The sequence below is a fragment of the Rhinatrema bivittatum genome, chromosome 9 (genome assembly GCF_901001135.1).
Source record: "Rhinatrema bivittatum chromosome 9, aRhiBiv1.1, whole genome shotgun sequence".
Taxonomy (NCBI): Eukaryota; Metazoa; Chordata; class Amphibia; order Gymnophiona; family Rhinatrematidae; genus Rhinatrema; species Rhinatrema bivittatum.
The window spans coordinates 107100150-107120810 of record NC_042623.1 but is presented as its reverse complement, the minus strand read 5'-3'; positions in this window follow the sequence as shown (position 1 = coordinate 107120810).

The window sequence follows — 20661 nt, the reverse complement described above, 5'->3', positions numbered from 1 at the left end:
CCATCCACTGATTCCCATTCTCTATGAGAGATCATGGATATCACAGCCCCATTCATATATACATTTCAGTAATCCCTACTTTTTACACAGTATTGCTTTGCCAAAGATCAAGAAACACTGGAAACTCTAGAATCTCTTCCTCCCAGCTCTCAGACAGGAAATATTCTTGAATTTCCCCAATGCCCAGGTCATCACCCTTCCACGTTTCTCTGCTCCCATTTTCTCTCACCAAGGAGCTACTCCCCAAACTCCACTCCGGGTGCGCAGGTTGGGCCCCTGCTGACGCTCCATTAGAGAACAGACCACTGCTTGGCTACTTCATCATGAGGAGAACTGCCTCAGGCTTTTCCCCTTCAGGGGAAGCCCCTGAGAGACCGTCTCAAAGAGAGGTAGCCTTGGGCTGAACCTACTCCCTGGATGTAAATTCCTCAACCTGGATTCATCATAAAATCTGCCATCTAATGATCGTTGCAAATATCATACTCAAATTCCAGCTAGCAGGAAAAGACGAGTCTTTTTTTCTGCAGTTTAGTCATGCTCCCAAAAAGCTCCCCAGGCCGTCTCCCACACCCAGAATGATTTCAGGGTGTCCTCAATAATGCAGAAGCTTCTCTGATGGCAGAGCCATCACAAAATGAATTCAGTTTTTGTTAGGAAACGGAACAGAATGAATCACTGAGTCAAACAAATTAAATGAAAAAATGAAACCAAACACTTTTTCCACACACATCCCTAGTAAATACCCAAATGGGATATTTGGTCCCTCCAGTCTATCCATTTGTACTTGCCTACATTACCTTCACAAGTCTTACTTGATTTGTGGTACTCTCCCTTTCTCCCATGCATGTTTGAATTCTGTCACTGTTTTGTCTCCTGTATCCACCCCCTCTCAGTGAAAATGTATTTCTCAAAATCCTCTTCAGTCTAATATGCTGGTTTTGCTTGTAAATCTTACCTTAAAGAGTCCTCTTATTTAGTTCTATCTTAAAAATTCAGAACCTTTGGATATACAGTGTAGCAATAAAATAAAAAAATAGCATCCTTGTCTTGTTATAGTCCCTTGTGCAGAAGCTATGCCTTTTTAAAAAAAAGTTAGATCAAACTAATCTCACGGCCAGCCATCCTTCTCATGGAAACATCCCTTATTGCTATATGTTTAAGGCTAACTACATATAGCTGTGGGTGAGAACAGGGTGGCCACAGCTAGATTTGGAGAGAATATAGTTGCTTCATTAAGATATGGGTTTTCTGCATTTGGCAGCAGGTGAACTGGGTATTATTTACTGCTGCTGTCCACAGCTTTTCAGCAAACAGCACTCTGTATGTGTCAATCATTTAATAACATGAGAGATTAGCTATATCTTCCATGGGATTTCAAGATTTCCTGTCTCATAATTTTAAAATTGTGAACAAGAATCATCTTGTGCATCTGATTGACATTAAACCTCTCAAATACCAGTAGAAAGGCCTTGTTATCTGTCCACTGAGCTATGCTTTGGCAAATGATTGGTTGGACTATCAGTAAATGAAATTCCCATCTGAAATTCTTCTCTGTCAACAATATGTTTCTGCCTTTCAGATTGTATTCCAAATACAATAAAGGACTTTTTAATGGAAATCAGGCTGTAAGTAATAGGTTTTCTAATGTTTAGTCCTGTCTTTTAAACTGGTTTGAAACCAGTTTAGTGTAATGGTTCGTGTTTTATTTGTGTTTTGTGAGGTTTTGGTTTTATAGTGTTTTTAATTGTAATTCTACGTAGATATGGAAGATAAATGTTTTAAATAAATAAATGCATAATCTCAGTAATGCATGGCATACAAATGTTTGACAGATTTGCAATTTGAGTACATTGAATATACAAGGGAGAGAAGTGTGTTGTGTAATCCCCTCCCTAGACCAGGATAAGAAAGTGATATGCTCTCCTGTTGAGAAGGGGATTCTTTTGATAGTATAAAATGTGAACCGATCCATGTTAGTGATTCACATTTCTATAATATGTGGTCTAAGTTAATTTCATGTATTGAAAATAATTAGATTAGTTGAAACATGCTTGTCTCTAATGTTTTAGTGCTTTTTAATATTTATTTTTAAATACAAGCTAGTTGAAGGTTCCAGTATTGTATACTTTAGTGACAACAGTTCAGAATTCCTCAATGTTTTCCAGCTGATAGAATGCTGAAGGTCAGATATTACACATTTCCCTCATTTCTGTAATGACCCAAGGCTGTTTTCCAAGGGGGGGGGGGGGGAGGGGAATCTTAAATCATCAAATTACTTAAATTGAAGACACCTTATTTTGTTTTAAGATTAGCTGAGCTGCCAGTGTCACAGCAATAACATTGATAGTCAGATTAGTTAAATGGAAGACTACTGAGAATTAATGTTGCCATTAGTGCCTTTTCATTATGGGCTATAGGTTATGCATTCATCGTAGTAATTTTTCCTTGAATCACAGTGTTGTCTAGTTCAGTGTGATTTCTCCCAAAATTCTGGAAGTCTGAATGAGGCATATTTGTATGTAATTGGGAAAAACAGATAGAGGACTATCATGAGGGGCAAGCTAAACCAAACCAAATTCTACCACATTGCAAATATACACTTTCAGTCCTTTTTTCTCATAGAACCTAGAACTGTAAATTCATAGATGCAATGGGGCAAAACCAGGCTTGACTCAGGTCATCTCAGACAACCAGAAACCTTTAAGTGTCCCTAGTTTGCAATGCATTGCTACAAGTCTTTTCTTGTTCAAAAAACAGCAATCTCAAGGCATGATTTATGTCTGCATCACTTTCTTGGTTTTGTGACTAATAGTAAGAAAAAAATAAAATGAAATGAATATAATTAGCTACTGTTCCTAACCAGAGAAATAAGTTTAGATAACAAGGAAAAAGAGTTAGCAACTTCAAGAAGCCTTTATCCCTAAAAATCCCTGCGGATAGACAGATCAATAAAAACTACTTCAACTCTCTTATTTATCACAGACGTCTGTTTAACAAGAGCACCTTAAGGAGTTGGAGGATGCTCTCAGCTGGCAGGAACAAAGGGATTATCAAAATCTATCTGAAATCACACATAGTTTACACAGCCTGTGAGAAAAGACAATGAAGATGAAATGCCCTCACTTGGGTGATACACTTGGAAATCTCACAGACCAAGCCTGTGGAAATCTAAACTTTCACTGTCATTCTTCAAATCCTAAAAGTCTTCCAAGTTAAAAATACTGTACCATATAAAATAATAACTATGCTCCTGTTAATTTCCATTGGAGATTTTTCTTTAAAACACTGGACTAATTTTTGGATGTCATTAATACCATATTACATTAAGCTTTAGAAGCTTATAGAATGTTTAGTTCAGTTCCAAGCAGCAAGATTTGTCTGTCACACAGAGCACTAACCTTTTCCAATTGCTGCTTTTTCATGGTGATGGACTAGAATGTTGCTGTGGTCTCCTGGGGCAGGTTTGCTAAGGCTGATTTTCTACTAGGTTGTGCCTTCATCTCTCTTCTATGTTGAGCAGAATGGGCTTCACCAGTTGTAGCAGTTCACAAGCAACCTTTCTCTCTCTCTCTCTCTGGCAGCAGGTACCTATTATCTCGTTTCCTCTCTGGGGGGCAGCACCTCAGTTAAGTATGCATATTCCTTTGTGCTCATTGGTTTTGCCTTTCTTCCCTTTCCCCTTTTGGTTGCCAAACTGATCTGGTCCACCCCTGCCCCCACTCTGGAAACTCCAAGGGGGGATTCCCCTTGGCACGCTTGATGACTTGAAATTTCTTATGTGGCCATTCCCTTGAAAAGTTTGGGGACCCCTGATATGCCACTTAGCCCACTCACAGGTGTTGGAACATGGTGGGCCGTTCAGTCTCTGGCCCCACCAACTTCTAACCGCTCCATCCCAGAAGTAATTTGGCAGGCATAGCATGGCTCTGTCAATATAGCTGTGCAGATGCTAGTCTTGGGCTGAGTTTTGCAAGATTTAGTGCGAGACTACAGGCATCAGTATGGCTCAAACTTGAATTTGAACCGGCAGATGCTTGTAGTCTCACACTGAATCCCATGAGACTTAGTGCAAGATTACAAGCAACTGCATGGCTCAAATTGGCAGAGCTCTTCCATGCCTGTAGGAGTGCTTCTGGGAGGGTGAAGAGTAAGTGACTGAGGATTCCAAGACAGACTGAGGTCTGAGGCTGGGTGAATTCTGAGACTGGCTAGCTGTGGAGGTGAGAAGTGTGGTATCTGCAGTGATCTGAGACTGACTGGGGGATCGAGGCTGGCTGGAAAGACTCTGAGGCAAGTTATTTATTTATTTGTTGGTTTTTTTATATACCGTTGTTTGGAGCGAGCCTTCACAACGGTTTACAGAAATAACAACTGATTACATAAAACATAGCAAAACTGGTTACATTATGACAAAAAACGTAGGAGAGGCAGATATTGGCGAACAGGCCTTCACAACGGTTTACAGAAATAACATCTGTTTACATCAAAAATAGAACAAAAACTGAATACATTATAACAATAATTTAGGAGGGATATGGATTGGAGAACATTATAGGTAGAGCAAAGGGATACAATTATTTGCAGGTATGTCAAACTATAAGGGGAGTAATTAGTAGAGGAGAGAGAATTATTATCTAATGTAATAGTCCATGTTAATTGATGGAGGGGTATGGGAGGATATGGATCTGTGCTAGTAGAAATTTATTTTATCCTATGCCGTTTCTATATGTTTGCTTGAAGAGCCAGGTTTTTAGAAATTTTCTAAATAGTTTTATGTTGCTCTGTTTTCATAAGTTTTCTGGTAGAGTGTTCCATAGGCTTGGTCCTGCTAGAGAGATTGCTCTGTCCCATACTGTGGAAGTCTGGCAGAAGTGATTGTGGGTATTGATAGTAGTGCTTTATTAGTTGATCTTGTGTTGTGCTGTGGGGTGTATATTTGGATTATAGTGTCTGTTTAGCCAGTTGATTTCTTTTCCATAAATTGACTTGTGTAATATGGATAGAACTTTGAACTCGATCCTTTTTTCGATGGGTAGCCAGTGAAGGGCTTTTAAGACAGCTGTGATGTGCTCTGATTTTCTATGGCCGGTAAGAATTCTTGCAGCTGCATTCTACAGTATTTGGAGTGGTCGTGTGGTTCATTTGGGAAGGCCCAATAGAAGTGAGTTACAGTAATCAAAGCTCGAGAAGATCAATGATTGTAGAATGGTTCTGAAGTCTTGTGGATTTAGGAGGGGTTTTAGGCGTTTTAGAGTTAGTATTTTGTAGAAAACTTCTTTTATCTTCATGGAAATGTGTTTTTTGAAATTTAGTTCTGGATCAATCCAGATCCCGAGATCTTTCACTTTTTCACTTACAGGCCAATACAGTAAGGGCGCGTAAGAAAAAGTGTGGCAGTGCCGGGCACCCGCTGGTTTGCCGCGCGCACAGTTCGGATCACATACCACTCGATACAGTATTTAAATTAGACGCAAATGCAAGCCGCGTCCAAAGCGCGTCCATGAAGTGCAATCCATTTTAGTGTATAGAGCGCTATACAGCGCCTATACAGTATCCTGGGTGCGCTGGTACTTGTCATTTCAAATGTCATTTCAAATGACATTTGAAATGACAGGTACCAGGAAGTGGAATGGTTCTCCTACGCTCGGGCATCGGGGATTGCCAGTCCTCTCTCCCCTCCTCCCGAGGCACCCACCGTGGTTCCCCTGCCTCCTGGGGGCAGGTGGCAGCGAAAGCGGCTTCCAGCAGCCCCGCCGGCGAAGGTGCATGAACGCACGTCCAATTTGGGCGCTCAAGCAGCGAAGGCGCATGAGTGCACGCCGTGACCTCAGACGTCCATCCGTGCGCTCAGGTCATGGCTTCCAGCAGCCCTGCCGGCGAAAGAGGCTTCCAGCAGCCCCGCTGGCGAAGGTGCATGAATGCACGTCCAATTTGGGTGCTCAAGGCAGCGAAGGCGCATGAGCGCACGCCGTGACCTGAGCGCCCGGATGGATGTCCGAGGTCACGGCATGCGCTCATGCGCCTTCGCAGCTTGAGCGCCCAAATTGGACGTGTGTTTATGCACCTTCGCCGGCGGGGCTGCTGGAAGCCGCTTTTGCAGCCGGCTGCCCCCAGGAGGCAGGAGAGCCGCAGTGGGCGCCTTGGGAGGAGGGGAGAGAGGACTGGGGTTGCTGGAAGCATGCAGTAAGTTTACTTTTGTTACAATTTCTATTTGCTTTAATAACATGTCGAGTCGATTTTCGCCCTGCGCCTTGCTTCGGGAGGGGGGGAGAGAGGACTGGCAATCCCCGATGCCCGAGCTTAGGAGAACCAGGCCCGAGCGTAGGAGAACCAGGCCACACCATGTTACTCGCTTGCTCCAACCCACCCACTTATTTGACCGGAGCCTGCCTATTGCTGTCACATCCCTCTAACGCCAGGGTCAGGGTAGGCGGTAAATTAGCAGGTTAAACACGCGGCAAAACAGTTGGTTAAAAAGGCGATAATTGGGCCGCACGTTACTGTATGGGAGGGAATAGCTAATCCGATCGTTTACATATCATATACATGCCGCGGGCGGAAAGGGATGAGTGTGAAAGGTATGTCTCATCAGTATGGAGATTGAAGTCTCCGAGAATTATAGTGGGTTTTTTGTGAATGATATTTGTTATGAAAAATTCAATAAGAGGGGAAATATTGTTTTCTAGTATTCCTGGGGGACAATACTCTAGGCAGATATGTAGGTCAGGTGAGTCGAAGAGGGCTACTTCATATTGGTGTGGTAATGTGTGTGGGATTAGTTTCATAGCAAATTTCTTTTTTATTATTAACATTATTCCTCCACCTCGTCATAGTGTTCTGGGTAAGGAGAAGAGATCATATTGGCTAATTAGAGATGTGCATCGTTTTTTGTGTTCGTGTCGTTCTTCGTTTTTCGGCCGCCATGGAAATTGTCGATTTTTTTCGGTTCGGGTCTTTTTTTTCGCGAAAAATCGATTTTTAGTTAATGTGCGCTAACTTCCCGTTAGTGCGCGCTGACTCCCGTTAGCGCGCACTAACAAAAACTGTTAGATTTTGTTACTTTTTGTTAGTTTTTGTTAGTGCGCGCTAACGGGAGTTAGCGCGCACTAACAGGGAGTTAGCGCGCGCTGACTCCCGTTAGTGCACACTAATCGGAAAAACGAATTTTTGCGAAAAAACGGGAAAATCCTGATTTTTTTCGGGCTCCCTGAAACATGCCAAATTGGACAATTTTGTTGCAATTTTCCAATTCGGAAAAAACAAATGCACATCTCTATTGGGTATTTGGTTAGTTATTACCATGTCAGTTTTTTTAAACCAGGTTTCAGTTATAGCTATGAAGTCTGATTTTTGATCATGTAGTAAGTCAGAGATCAGCATAAATTTTCTTGTTAGAGATTGGGCATTAATGAGTAGGAAGATGAGTAGAGTCAATTTTTTTAAGGTGTCTTTGGTTGGAATATACACCAAACGCTTGAGTCTATTGGGAAGGTGGTAGTTGGTTGCAGAGGTTGTCTTTGGTTGAATTGGGGGGGGGGGGGGGGGGGGGGGGGGGGGTGACGACATCTTGTATGACTTTTGTGATGTCTGTTACAATTATTAGGGGAGAATCTTGTTATTAATTATTAGGATCTTGATATTAATCAATTATTAGGGGACATCGTGTATGACTTTTGTGACGTCTGTTACAATTATTAGGGGAGAAGTCTGATACTTCAAGCAAATCCAATATAGCTCTCTGCTTCTATGGCAGGGGAGAAAGTCTGATACTTCACGCATATCCAACATAGCTCTCTGCTTCTACGGCAGGGGAGAAAGTCTGATACTTCACTTTCAACACACATCCAACATAGCTCTCTGCTTCAACGGCAGGGGGAACATAGAAAGGTGGATCTATATACAGACAATAACCAACAAGGACTGAGTTACATAGTCTGGGTAAACAAAGGCATGGGTGTAGCTTTCTTATTGCGGTGGTTACTACCCCTAACTATGGTAGATATTCATTTGGATGCAGTTCCAACACTGCTCTCTACATTAATGGTGCGGGTGGAAGGGAAATAGAACCAAAAGGTTACTAAGAGCCAAGAGTAACAGAAGTATGAGAGAAATAAAAAAAAAAAAAAAAAAGAAAGTGCATAGCTTGCTGGGCAGACTGGATGGGCCATTTGGTCTTCGTCTGCCGTCATTTCTATGTTTCTATGTTTCTATATTATTCTTACTATGTGGGTCTTTTAAGGTGGGGTCTTTCTGCTGTGATGACTTCTTGGTTCAGGTGTCTGTGAGGACAGCTGCCTAAAGTCTGCAAGATCGTGTTTAGTATGTGGAGTTGATATAGATTGTGCTGTAGTAAGTGGTGGACTCACTGTTTTTGTATGTGTGGGTTGGTTTTCCTGCTGATTTTTTCACATCTTCAAGGTCTTTAAGGTTGTTGATTTTCCTCAGCATAATGGTTTTTGTTGGAGACTGTTAGAAGCTGCACCTCAGGGCTGCACAAAGGGGCGCAACAAGGGGCAGGCCCCTTTGTTGCGCTCCTTAGGCGCAATGCCTGTGCCCTGCTTCGCCCTTTAAAGGGACTTTCGTGTCGGGTTGATGACGCGATCGAGGGGCGTTTCTTCCATCCGGAAGGTGGAGGGGTGTAGGCCGCAGCGTGGTTGGTGGTCTGGTGCGGTCGGTTGGTCAGAGTGAGCCCAGGACCCGGTGGGTCAGCTCCAGTAGAGCGGCATTCAGGCGGCCGACAGAAGGAGGTACCTGTGCCCTGCTTCAGCCTTTAAAGGGACTTTTGTGTTGCGTTGATGATGCGCTTGAGGGGTGTTTTTTCCATCCGGGAGGTGGAGGGGTGTAGGCCGGAGCGTGGTTGGTGGTCCGGTGCGGTCGGTCGGTCGGAGCGAGCCCTGGACCCCGGTGGGTCAGCGCTGGTAGCGCGGGCATTCGAGGCGGCCGACAGAAGGAGGTACCTGTGCCCTGCTTCGCCCTTTAAAGGGACTTTCATGTTGCGTTGATGACGCAATCGAGGGGCGTTTCTTCCGTCCGGGAGGTGGAGGGGTATAGGCCGGAGCGTGGTTGGTGGTCCGGTGCGGTCGGTCGGAATGAGCCCTGTCTGTGGGCTGTCTGTTGGAGGTATTCAAGGTTTGAGGCTGGCTGGCTGGCTTGCTGATGTGTGCTGGCAAACAGGGCTGGGGGAGATGGCTGACTAGTGAGAACTAGGTCAATCTGGTTGGCTCATGGGGAAGAAATTGTTGGTTGGGTACAAGTTGGTTGGGGTGGCAAGGCTAGTTGGATAAGGGAATATTTGATGAAGGACATTCTTGCAAGCTGGTGGGCACAGGGGAGCAGAGAGAGAGGGTGGGAATGGAGTATGACTAGAGTGGGTGTAGGGATATTTTCCTCCCTTCCCCCAATCAGGATGTCTCCTTGAACACATTAATGTCTCTCCTTTTTTCCCCATCTCAGATTCTCCCTTTTCATCCCTTTCTTCTTTCCCCTCCTCATCCCTGGCCCTCCCCCCTCTTCTCTCTCCTCTCCTCCCCTCACTGGTCCTCCTCCCCTTTTTGCCCCTCTCTTTCCGTTCTTCTCTCCCTATCACTGGTCTACTTACTCTCTCTTATCCCCATTCTTGCTTCTCTGGTGGGCAGGAGGGAATGAGGAAGGAGAGAGGGAGGAGGGTGTAAGCTGCTGGGCATGTATAAAGAGAGAGGGGTTGGGGATATTGGCCAAGGGGTAGGGAGAGCAAAGTACTACAAGGGTGGGCTGGGGGTGTTATTATGGGGCCGCTGAGTCCCCATCAGTGCTATGTAACAAAAGACCCTCCCATTTCCTAGCGTGTAGCAGATGGACTCAAAACAAGTGGGTAAAGTGTGCTCGTGCTAGCAGTTGGAGACGGATCTGACGTCAGCACGGGTACATATACCCCCACAGGAAGTGTAGCAATTCAGTAATTTCTGTCTCCAAAGCAGTTTGGAGCTACCTCACGCTCGCTGAGCGTGTTTCCAAATTCTACACAACTAAATTCATAGAAGAAACCTACCTGAAGACGAGCCCTGCACTCCTGCGGTGATACCAGTTGGTTCCTCCCCCAGTTGAGTTTCCCGAGGGGATTTCCGTGGTCCCTCGGAGGTAAGGGCCTCGGTCCGGTGGCCGGATCGCAGCAGGGACCTAGCCCCTGAGTGAGAAGGGCTCGGGCGCAGCATAGAGGCAGCCTCGGTCCCGGCGTGGACCTGGCCCCCGAGCGAGACGAGTTCGGGCGCGGCCCAGAGGCAGTGGGTGCACTTCCTTGAGCGCGGCGGTGACGTTACTCACCCTCTCCCCCCACAGCTGGAGACCACCCGGGTCGCAACCGGGAAGCGCCGAAGACAAGGTAAGGCGTACATCTTTACTTGTTGGTCTCCGAGGAAGCGAGGATTCGCAGAATCTGCCTATGTGGCAATCCGCCATGGAGGTTGCCATTTTCCTGCCTGGTTTGTCACCGCACGATAGGCGCACGTTGTTAGGCGCACATTGTTAGGCGTACATTGTTAGGCGCACGTTGGTAGGCGCGCGTTCATAGGCGCCTGCTGATACGCCAGGCACACATGGAGCGTCAGAGAGCCCATGCGTCAGCGGAGCCGGCCCCTCCAGCATCAGGCATGAGCCTCTGCTCGGCATGCAACCTCAGAGCCACACAGAATGAGGAAGCAGATTCCCTATGTGCCCAATGTGTAGAGGCCCTGGGAGTTCTGGGTCAGGACCGGTCGCAGCCCAGTGTACTTGCCAGTTCCTTAGGGAACACCCCGGACCTAGCAGGCAGCAATGAGCAGCCAGGGACCCCAAGGGACCTGGTACCCCTCAGACCAGATCCTGCTTCGCTCTCCTGGGTGGAATTATTCAAGGGGATTCATGCCTTTGTCACAATGCAGGCTGCTCCCCGAGTGGGTCCATACGTACCGGATGACCCGGCCCCTGGACCCTCAAGGCCTAGGCACGGCCACGCGCCACCCGGAACCCCCACTTATGGGGATTCAGATTGCCCTGAGGAAGACGACGAGTCCCCCGAGGAGGGAGAACTGCCCTCGGGGGTTGAACCATATCGGACCATGAGGCGCTTCTTTTTGAAAGGGGATCTCCCAGGCCTGATCTCTCAATGCCTGTCGGAGCTGGCTATTCTGGGCCACGATGCCCCAAAGGAACCTAGAATGAACCCCCTGTTAGAGGGCCTGCGCCAAATGTCTCATCATTTTCCCCTCCTACAAGTAGCTCAGCAGTTAATCGATCTGGAATGGAATACGCCGGAGGCCTCATTCAAAGGGGGTCGGGCCTTGGCTGGCATGTACCCCTTAGACCCGGCAACCAAGGAGAAGCTGGCGTGCCCCCAGGTAGACGCCATAATTAGCGCAATTGTGAAGCGCACCACCATTCCGGTGGAGGGGGGGACGGCCCTTAAGGATACACATGACCGGCACATGGACACCATTCTGAAACAAGTCTTTGAGGTGGCAGCCATGTCCCTACGAATTGCGACCTCCTGCACCGTGGTGACACGTTCCTGTTTATCACAGGCTAGGAACAGCACCCCGGGAGAAGAAATGGAATCAGCTCTCTCGTTCCTCACTGATGCAGCCTCCGACTTAGACGGTACGGCAGCCAAAGGAGTGTCATCCTCAGTGGCGACCAGGAGACAGCTCTGGCTACTTAATTGGTCGGCCGACTCCTCCTCCAAGACACGCCTCACAAGAATGCCCTTTGAGGGATCCCTCCTGTTCGGCTGCGACCTTGAGAAACTGGTCAATAAATGGGGCGCCTCCCCATTACTCCATCTACCAGAAGACCGGTCAAGGAGGACCCAGCGCCCCTTTCCTAGACCATCCAGAGGTAGAACCTCTCAGCGCTTCAACCCCTACAGGACTCGCTACCAAGCACCTCGTTCGCAGGCCAGGAACCAGTCCTTTCGGCCTAAGCACAACAAGAGGGGAACTGGCTCGGGTTCGGGTCCCGGCCGTACCCCACAATGACAATCAGCTGACCCATCCGGGGGTAGCAGCCATAGGGGGCAGGCTATCCCTCTTCTACCGAAGGTGGGTCGAGATTACCTCGGATCAGTGGGTCCTCGCCATCATCCGAGAAGGGTATTACCTTGATTTTCTTCGACTCCCGCCGGACAGGTTCGTGGAATCTCCTTGTTCTTCCATCAAGAGGACGGCCCTAGAGGTTACTTTGCGGAGGCTCCTGACCCTAAAGGCCATTATCCCAGTGCCTGCAAGGGAGATGAATTCTGGGCATTATTCCATCTATTTCATCGTGCCCAAGAAGGAGGGCACTTTCTGGCCCGTTCTGGACCTCAAGTTCGTCAACCGATACCTACGGGTCCCCAGCTTTCGCATGGAAACTCTGAGGTCTGTCAAGAATTCAGTACAGCCAGGGGAGTTTCTCACATCCCTAGATCTGTCGGAAGCCTACCTGCATATCCCAATCCATCGGGATCATCAGCGCTATTTACGCTTCAAGGTCCTGGACCAACACTTCCAGTTCAGAGCTTTACCCTTTGGGCTAGCCACCGCGCCGCGGACCTTTACCAAGGTCATAGTAGTAGTGGCAGCATCCCTCAGGAAGGAGGGGATCCTCGTCCATCCCTATCTGGATGATGGGCTGATCCGGGCGAAGTCACCAGAGGAGAGCCACCAGGCAACCAACAGAGTTATAGCTCTTCTGGAAAGCCTAGGATGGGTTGTAAACTTGAACAAGAGTTCCTTACAGCCTTCTCAGTCGCTGGAATACCTAGGGGTTCAATTCGACACCCAGGAAGACAAGGTCAGCCTGACCTCCAAAAGGAAGTCGAAACTCCGGAATCATCTGCAGGCCCTGCTGAGCGCCAGCCGGCCCACAGCTCGGGATTACCTACAGGTCCTCGGCCTCATGGCATCCACTCTGGAGGTGATACCATGGGCGCGGGCTCATATGAGACCATTACAACGCGCCCTCCTGTCTCGGTGGAGCCCACGATCACAGGACTATACTGTACACCTGCCTCTACCAACCACAGTGCAGAACCAGCTACGGTGGTGGTTGCAGCCCGGCCACATGGGCCGGGGGTCAAGAATGTCCTCCCCAACCTGGACCCTGCTCACGACAGATGCCAGCCTGAATGGATGGGGAGCACACTGCGAAGAACTCACTGCCCAAGGGCGGTGGAACAGAGAAGAGTCGGGGTGGAACATAAACCGACTAGAGGCACGGGCAGTCAGGCTAGCGTGCCTGCGATTTGCCCACAGACTTCGAAACAGAACGGTCAGAGTGATGTCAGACAACGCCACCACAGTGGCATACATCAACCGACAGGGCAGAACCAGAAGCCGACAGGTATCCCTAGAAATAGCCCCCCTGATGACTTGGGCGGAAGCAAATCTCCAGGACATCTCCGCCGTCCACATCGCTGGGAAGGACAACACCACGGCAGACTTCCTCAGCAGAGAAAGCCTAAACCTGGGGGAATGGCAGCTGTTGCCCACAGCTTTCCACATGATTGTGGATCAGTGGGGGACGCCGGGCATGGACCTACTAGCGGACAGGTCCAACGCTCAAGTACCCAGGTATTTCAGCCGCAGGCGGGATCCTCTATCCCAGGGGATCGATGCCCTGGTACAGCCATGGCCTCAGGGGATCCTGCTATATGCTTTTCCTTCATGGCCCCTGCTGGGCGCCATTATACACAAGATTCAGCGGCACAGAGGACTAGTTCTTCTAGTGGCCCCGGACTGGCCAAGAAGACCCTGTTACGCAGACATGAGAAGACTACTGGCAGGGAATCCTCTACCTCTGCCTCCATACAGGGACCTGCTGCTGCAAGGTCCCATCCTCCACGAGGATCCAGCTCAATTCTCTCTTACGGTCTGGCCATTGAGAGGGCTAGATTGAAGAAAAGAGGATACTCGGAGCCGGTAATAGACACACTCCTCCGAGCACGCAAGTTGTCCACATCACTGACATATATCAGGATCTGGAGAGTTTTTGAAGCCTGGAGCGACTCTCACAGCACCAATTCACATGCCGCTAAGATTCCTATCATTTTGGACTTCCTACAAGATGGACTTCAGAAGGGTCTGTCCCTCAGCTCCATCAAGGTTCAGGTAGCAGCACTGTCTTGCTACGGTCCCAGGAGTGACGGCAACACCATTGCCAAACACCCAGATGTCTCACGTTTCCTGAAAGGAGTCAAACACATTCGTCCACCACTGAAGTGGCCAGTGCCCCTGTGGAACCTCAATCTAGTGTTGGAATTTCTGGCGGGATCCGCCTTCCGACCCCTTCGAGGCCTGTCTCTCCGTTTGTTGACCTTGAAGATGGTGTTCTTGCTGGCTGTATGTTCAGCACGCCGCATCTCAGAGCTACAAGCACTGTCCTGCCGTGATCCGTTTCTCAGAATCACTCCAGAGGCTATCCATCTTTGCACGGTTCCTTCCTTCTTACCCAAAGTAGTCTCACAATTTCACCTCAACCAAACCATATCCTTGCCAACCACGGAAGGTTTGAAGAAGTCAGAAGAAGGTCGAATACTGCGTCATCTCGACATCGGCAGAATACTGGCCAGATACTTGGAAATGTCAGAAGCAGTACGAAAGACGTACTGCTTCTGACTGCTGCTTGAGCACCCAAATTGGACATGCGTTCATGCACCTTCGCCGGCGAGGCTGCTGGAAGCCGCTTTCGCCGCCGGCTGCCCCCGGGAGGCAGGGGAGCCGCGGTGGGTGCCTCTGGAGGAGGGGAGAGAGGACTGGGGCTGCTGGAAGCATGCAGTAAGTTTACTTTTGTTACAATTTCTATTTGCTTTAATAACATGTCGAGTCGATTTTCGCCCTGCGCCTTGCTTCGGGAGGGGGGGAGAGAGGACTGGCAATCCCCAATGCCCGAGCATAGGAGAACCATCCACTTCCTGGTACCTGTCATTTCAAATGTCATTTGAAATGACATTTGAAATGACAGGTACCAACGCACCCAGGATACTGTATAGGCGCTGTATAGCGCTCTATACAGTAAAATGGATTGCGCTTCATGGACGCGCTTTGGACGCGGCTTGCATTTGCATGCCATTTAAATACTGTATCGAGCAGTATGTGATCCGAACTGTGCGCACGGCAAACGAGCGGGCACCCGGCACTGCTGCACTTTTTCTTACGCACCCTTACTGTATTGGCCTGTTACTGAATAAATGCTGCACTGTTGCTAAGCTTGTGCACTAGCCAAGAGTTTTTCTGACTAAAATCTACTTGCTGAGGTATGATAGCAAGTGATAACAATTGTATGTTACTATTAACTTTGTTGAAAAGTTATCCCTAGTCATTGCTGCCAAACTATTTCCTCTTCTAATACTTTATTACTAACATGCAACTTCTATCTGGAGGACTAGTCATTGGTCTATAATATTAAATTTCCATCGTGTGGATTAATTCATCATTTAAGACATTTGCTAAAAAAGAACTATTGTTGTTTATTGAAACTGTTGGTTTGGGATTAGGGAGGGGGAAAGAGTTTGAAGTCCATGCTTTATATTGTTTTCTATTAATTTGCCAGAATTTACTCTCCAATAATACAGCTCTGTTGAACTATATTACTATATTACTTCTTTGACTGTGTGTCAGAGAGCCTGTGTTTTTGCATATCAACATTGTCTTCATAGATAGGAACCTTGTATATTCTTGGGGAGGAGGAATCTTCTTGGCATCATTTGATCTAATGATTATTGGGCCGGATTTTAAAAGGGTTACATGCCCTGGGCCTATTTTAAAAAGGCCCAGTGATGTGCGTAAAGCCCCGGGACACATGTAAGTCCCAGGGCTTGCAAAAAGGGGCAGGGCTGAACAGGGGTGGATTGGCCTATCGGGGGATCGGGCATCGCCCAGTGGGCCGGTTGCTCCAGTCATGTGGTCTGCTGTGCGCGGCCGTGACGGAGCCACGCTCGGCAGACCACGTGATGCATCCTGGGCCGACCTGGGCGGTGAATCCCCAGGCCGGTCTTCCTCAGGAATCCGCTGCTAGCGCTGAAGTAAGTTTTGAAACAAAAAGAAAACGTCAAAAAAGGTAGGGGGGGGGGGAAGGGCGGGAGAGGTAGGGGAAGGGAAGGGAAGGTGGGATGGGGGGTAAGAGAATGGGGGAAGGCAGCGAGGCTTGGCGCGGGCTTGGTGCGCGCAAGGTACACAACAGTGCACTCCCTTGTTCTTGCTGACCCCGGATTTTATAACCTGCGCGCGCATGTTATAAAATCGGGCATACATGTGTGCGCGTCGGGTAGCACGTGCACATGTACGCTGCATACTGTTTTTGAAGTCTATCCCATTATCTCTAGAGAGACTGAATTTACACCTTCCAAATACATGAAATCCATGAAGTCAGATCCCATATTTCACATAGTAGCACTAAGTCCGCCCAGTGTCCATCTACTAAATGCAACTGTGTGAAGGGAAATTGTGTGATTATCATTAGTAAGGCTGCACAAATTGTTGAATTTCAGCCTGGTTCAAGTTTAGACAAATCTATGGCAATCTGTCAATCCACAAAAATGTATGGAGGATTCTATATCTACCCACTGTGGTTTTTCATGAATCTGTGGCAGATTTTGCTGCTCAATTCCCATTTATTAAAAAGACGTTTAGTGAACTCATTTGAACCCATGAATTTTATGCATGAACCTCTTCTCTAAAAACTTGCAGTCCTTAATTATTAACTAATTGTAATAGGTATAGAAATCTACAGTAAAGACATGTTTTTGAAGTAAGAAGTATATGGCATGTTCCAATTGTAAGATTAACCCTTTCTGGCTGTGCTATAATGGATTGTGCCTATAAAGGCATAAATAGACTGTTAGAGGACAATAACCAAACTATTTGCATTAGTGCAATCTTTGCAGGTATGTTTTACTTGTATGGTTTGTAACAATAATCAATCAATTTGGGTAGTATTTCTTTGATAACTGCCTCAAAAAAATTACCCACAGAGGTTTGAATCCACATTCCCTGCGGGTAAGTTTTCCATTGGAAACAACATGCATAGTTTTGAGTACCCAAATTAGGCACATTGGGGCCGATGCAATATTATTCGCGGAAAGCGGGCGCTGACTTTTCAGCGCCCGCTTTCTTAATGCACGCATGGTGCCAGCAAGGGGGGCGCCATGCAATACACAAATTAGGGAGTCGCGCTAGCAAGGAGGCGCTAGGGTTGCTTGTGCGACCTTAGCACCTCCTTGCTAACACGACCCCACGGTTACCGGCGGTCTTCCGGTTATGAACACCGACGCCGATAAACTCGGCATCGGTTTTCATAACTGCAGTCAGCCGGTTATGAAAACCGACGCGGAGTTTATCGGCGTCGGTTTTCATTACTGTAGCCGGCTGGTTATGAAACAGACGCCGAGCATATCGGGGTCGGTCTTCAAAGCAGCCGGCAGAGGTTTTTTATTTAACTTTTAAAAAAGTACAGAAAAGCAGTTTTTTCTGCTTTTCTGTACTTTTTTTCAGTGCGCTCATGAAGTAATGTACAAGAAATGGTTAAAATCTATACAGAACAGAGAGAAGGCACTGGATTAGGCAGGACAGTGGTGTAAGGAGAGTGTTAATAGCATTATAGTACAGTTTATTGACAAATGAGGTAAGTGTGAAAAGACAGAATGATCTGATAATAGTTAAGTTCATAGAGAGTTGTAGTGAGTCATGAAGACATTGTCTCTGTTCAGACCTAGGGTGGTATAAAAATTTGTAATGAGTTCCAATTCAGCAGTTTCACCCTGGAGTGCTCCTTTGAAGTTTCTCGGTAGGATTATGGCAATTTTAAGGTCAGATAGAGAATGTCCAGGAAGGTTGAAATGTTCTCCTACTGGTTTCTGAATGTTGCCATTTCTAATGTCAGTTTATGTCCATAACTATTATCTGAGAGTTGCCGTGTAAACAAGGTATATAAAGAAAGGAGAGGAGTTTGTTCTGCTAAGGCACAGCTAAACAGAGGTTTTAAGGTTGAAGAAATAAAAGTGTAGGAGTTCCCTTAACACATTCAGTAGGAAAACTTGCTGCAGATGAAATGAGGAGATACTGGCTGACAGTATTATTTGATGAATGAATGGAGCCTACACATTCTTCACCAAATCATGTCTATTGACGTTTTGTTACAGTAATTGTTCGGAGTGTGGCGAGTGTTTCTGTGGGTCTTAGTTACTGCACCCTAAGGCTCTTGAAGTGAAGCTTCCACCCCCTAATCCTGTTTGGGAATGAACCATTCACACTACCCCATCCCCTCTCTATTCAGAGTGAGGAAATGAGAGGCGGATTACACCAGTACTAGGCCACCAAAGGAGTTGAGCTTGTCTCCAAGGAATTCTCCTAATTTGCTCTAATCATGAAAATACCCTCTCTTCCCTTTTTGTATGTATCCATGGCTATTGCATGGAGGGTTGACTTTAGGCCGGAGCAAGGTCTGGTACAATAATGAAATAGGATTTTCAAAGGCCCCCACACTGACTGACATCCTACAGCCCCCATACTTTCCTAGCAGTTGGGCCCACGAAAGATCCCCTTGCTCTGGGAGGAAGCTGGTGTACAGGAATGAGGTTGTACCAATGCAGCCAACCTAACTGCCTCTTCCTGCTACTGAGTCACTCTACATCAGCGCTTCTGAACGGTGTGTCACGACACACTAGTATGTCGCCAAACACCGGCAGGTGTCTCGCATCTCCCGGTGTCCCATTACCCCGTTCTACTTTCCTTTTGCCTTTTTCCAGCCCCCGCGAGCCAATTGGAAGCCTCCTTTCTTCCTACCCCCATTACCCAATGGGAAGCCTCCTTCATTCTGTCTGCCCCTGCGCAAGCCAATCGGAAGCCTCCTCCCTACCAGTGGGAGTAGGAAGAAGGGAGGAAGCCTTTGATTGGCTGGTGAGGCAGGCATCAGAATGCCCGGGGGGGGGGGGGTGGGAGGAATAGAAGTTTTTGAACTCCGATGAAGCAAGGCCACGCGGTGAAGAGGAAAACCGACCCCCGACGAAGCAAAGCCGCCATGGGAGCCCATTTCCATGACAGCGAAGAGGAAACCTGACCCTGACCAAGCAAGGCCGCCACAGCTTGTGGCGGCGAAGAGAAGGCTCGCTGGAGTAAAGCCGTGGTGGAACTGGAGCCCATCCTGCAGTGAAGAAAGAAGTTTTTGGTGAGAGCTGGAGCGTCTGTGTGTGAATGAATGCCTGGCTGAGAGCTGGAGAGTCTGTGTGTGAATGAGTGCCTGGCTGAGTGCTGGTGCTGTGGTCTGTGTGTGAATGAGTTCCTGGCTGAATGCTGGTGCTGTGGTCTGTGTGTGAATGAGTTCCTGGCTGAGTGCTGGTGCTGTGGTCTGTGTGTGAATGAGTTCCTGACTGAGTGCTGGTGCTGTGTGTGTGTGAATGAGTTCCTGACTGAGTGCTGGTGCTGTGGTCTGTGTGTGAATGAGTTCCTGGCTGAGTGCTGGTGTTGTGGTCTGTGTGTGAATGAGTTCCTGGCTGACTGCTGGTGCTGTGTGTGTGTGAATGAGTGCCTGGCTGAGTGCTGGTGTTGTGGTCTGTGTGTGAATGAGTTCCTGGCTGACTGCTGGTGCTGTGTGTGTGTGAATGAGTTCCTGGCTGACTGCTGGTGCTGTGGTCTGTGTGTGAATGAGTGCCTGGCTGAGTGCTGGTGTTGTGGTCTGTGTGTGAATGAGTTCCTGGCTGACTGCTGGTGCTGTGTGTGTGTGAATGAGTGCCTGGCTGAGTGCTGGTGCTGTGGTCTGTGTGTGAATGAGTGCCTGGCTGAGAGCTTGTGGGTGTGAATGGGTACCAGAGTGAGAGCTGGTGTGAATGGGTGCCAGAGTGAGAGCTGGTGTGTGTGGGTGTGAATGGATGCCTGGGTGAGAGCTTGTGTGGGTGGGTGTGAATGGGTGCTTGGGTGAGAGCTTGTGTGTGTGTGTGTGGGTGTGAATGGGTGCCAGGGTGAGAGTTTGTGTCTGTGGGTATGAATGGGTGCCAGGGTGAGAACTGGTGTGAATGGGTGCCAGGGTGAGAGCTGGTGTGAATGGGTGCTTGGGTGAGAGCTTGTGTGTGTGGGTGTGAATGGAAGCCTGGGTGCGAGCTTGTGTGTGTGGGTGTGAATGGGTGCTTGGGTAAGAGCTTATGTGTGTGGGTGTAATTGGAAGACTGGGTGAGAGCTTGTGTCTGTGGGTGTGAATGGATGCATGGGTGAGAGCTGGTGTGAATGGATGCATGGGTGAGAGCTGGTGTGGATGGAAGCCTGGGAGAGAGCTTGTGTCTGCGGGTGTGAATGGATGCCAGGGTGAGAGCTTGTGTGTGTGGGTGTGAATGGATGCCTGGGTGAGAGCTTGTGGGTGTGAATGGGTGCCAGGGTGAGAGCTTGTGGGTGTGAATGGAAGCCTGGGTGAGAGCTGGTGTGAATGGGTGTGAGAGCATTTGTGTGTGATTGAGAGCTTGTATATAAGAGACCATGAGTGTGATTGAGAGAGAGACTGGTCAGGGAGGTGAGAAGAGAGAAAGGTGTGAGAGAGAAAGACTGGTCAAGAAGATGACTAGTGTGCGTATGTGAGAGAGAGAGACTGGTCAGGAAGATGACTGGTGTGAGAGAGAGACCGAGACTGGTCATGGGGTCTAATTGGGTGTGTGTGTGTGTGTGAGTGACTGGTTGTGGGCGCTAAGGA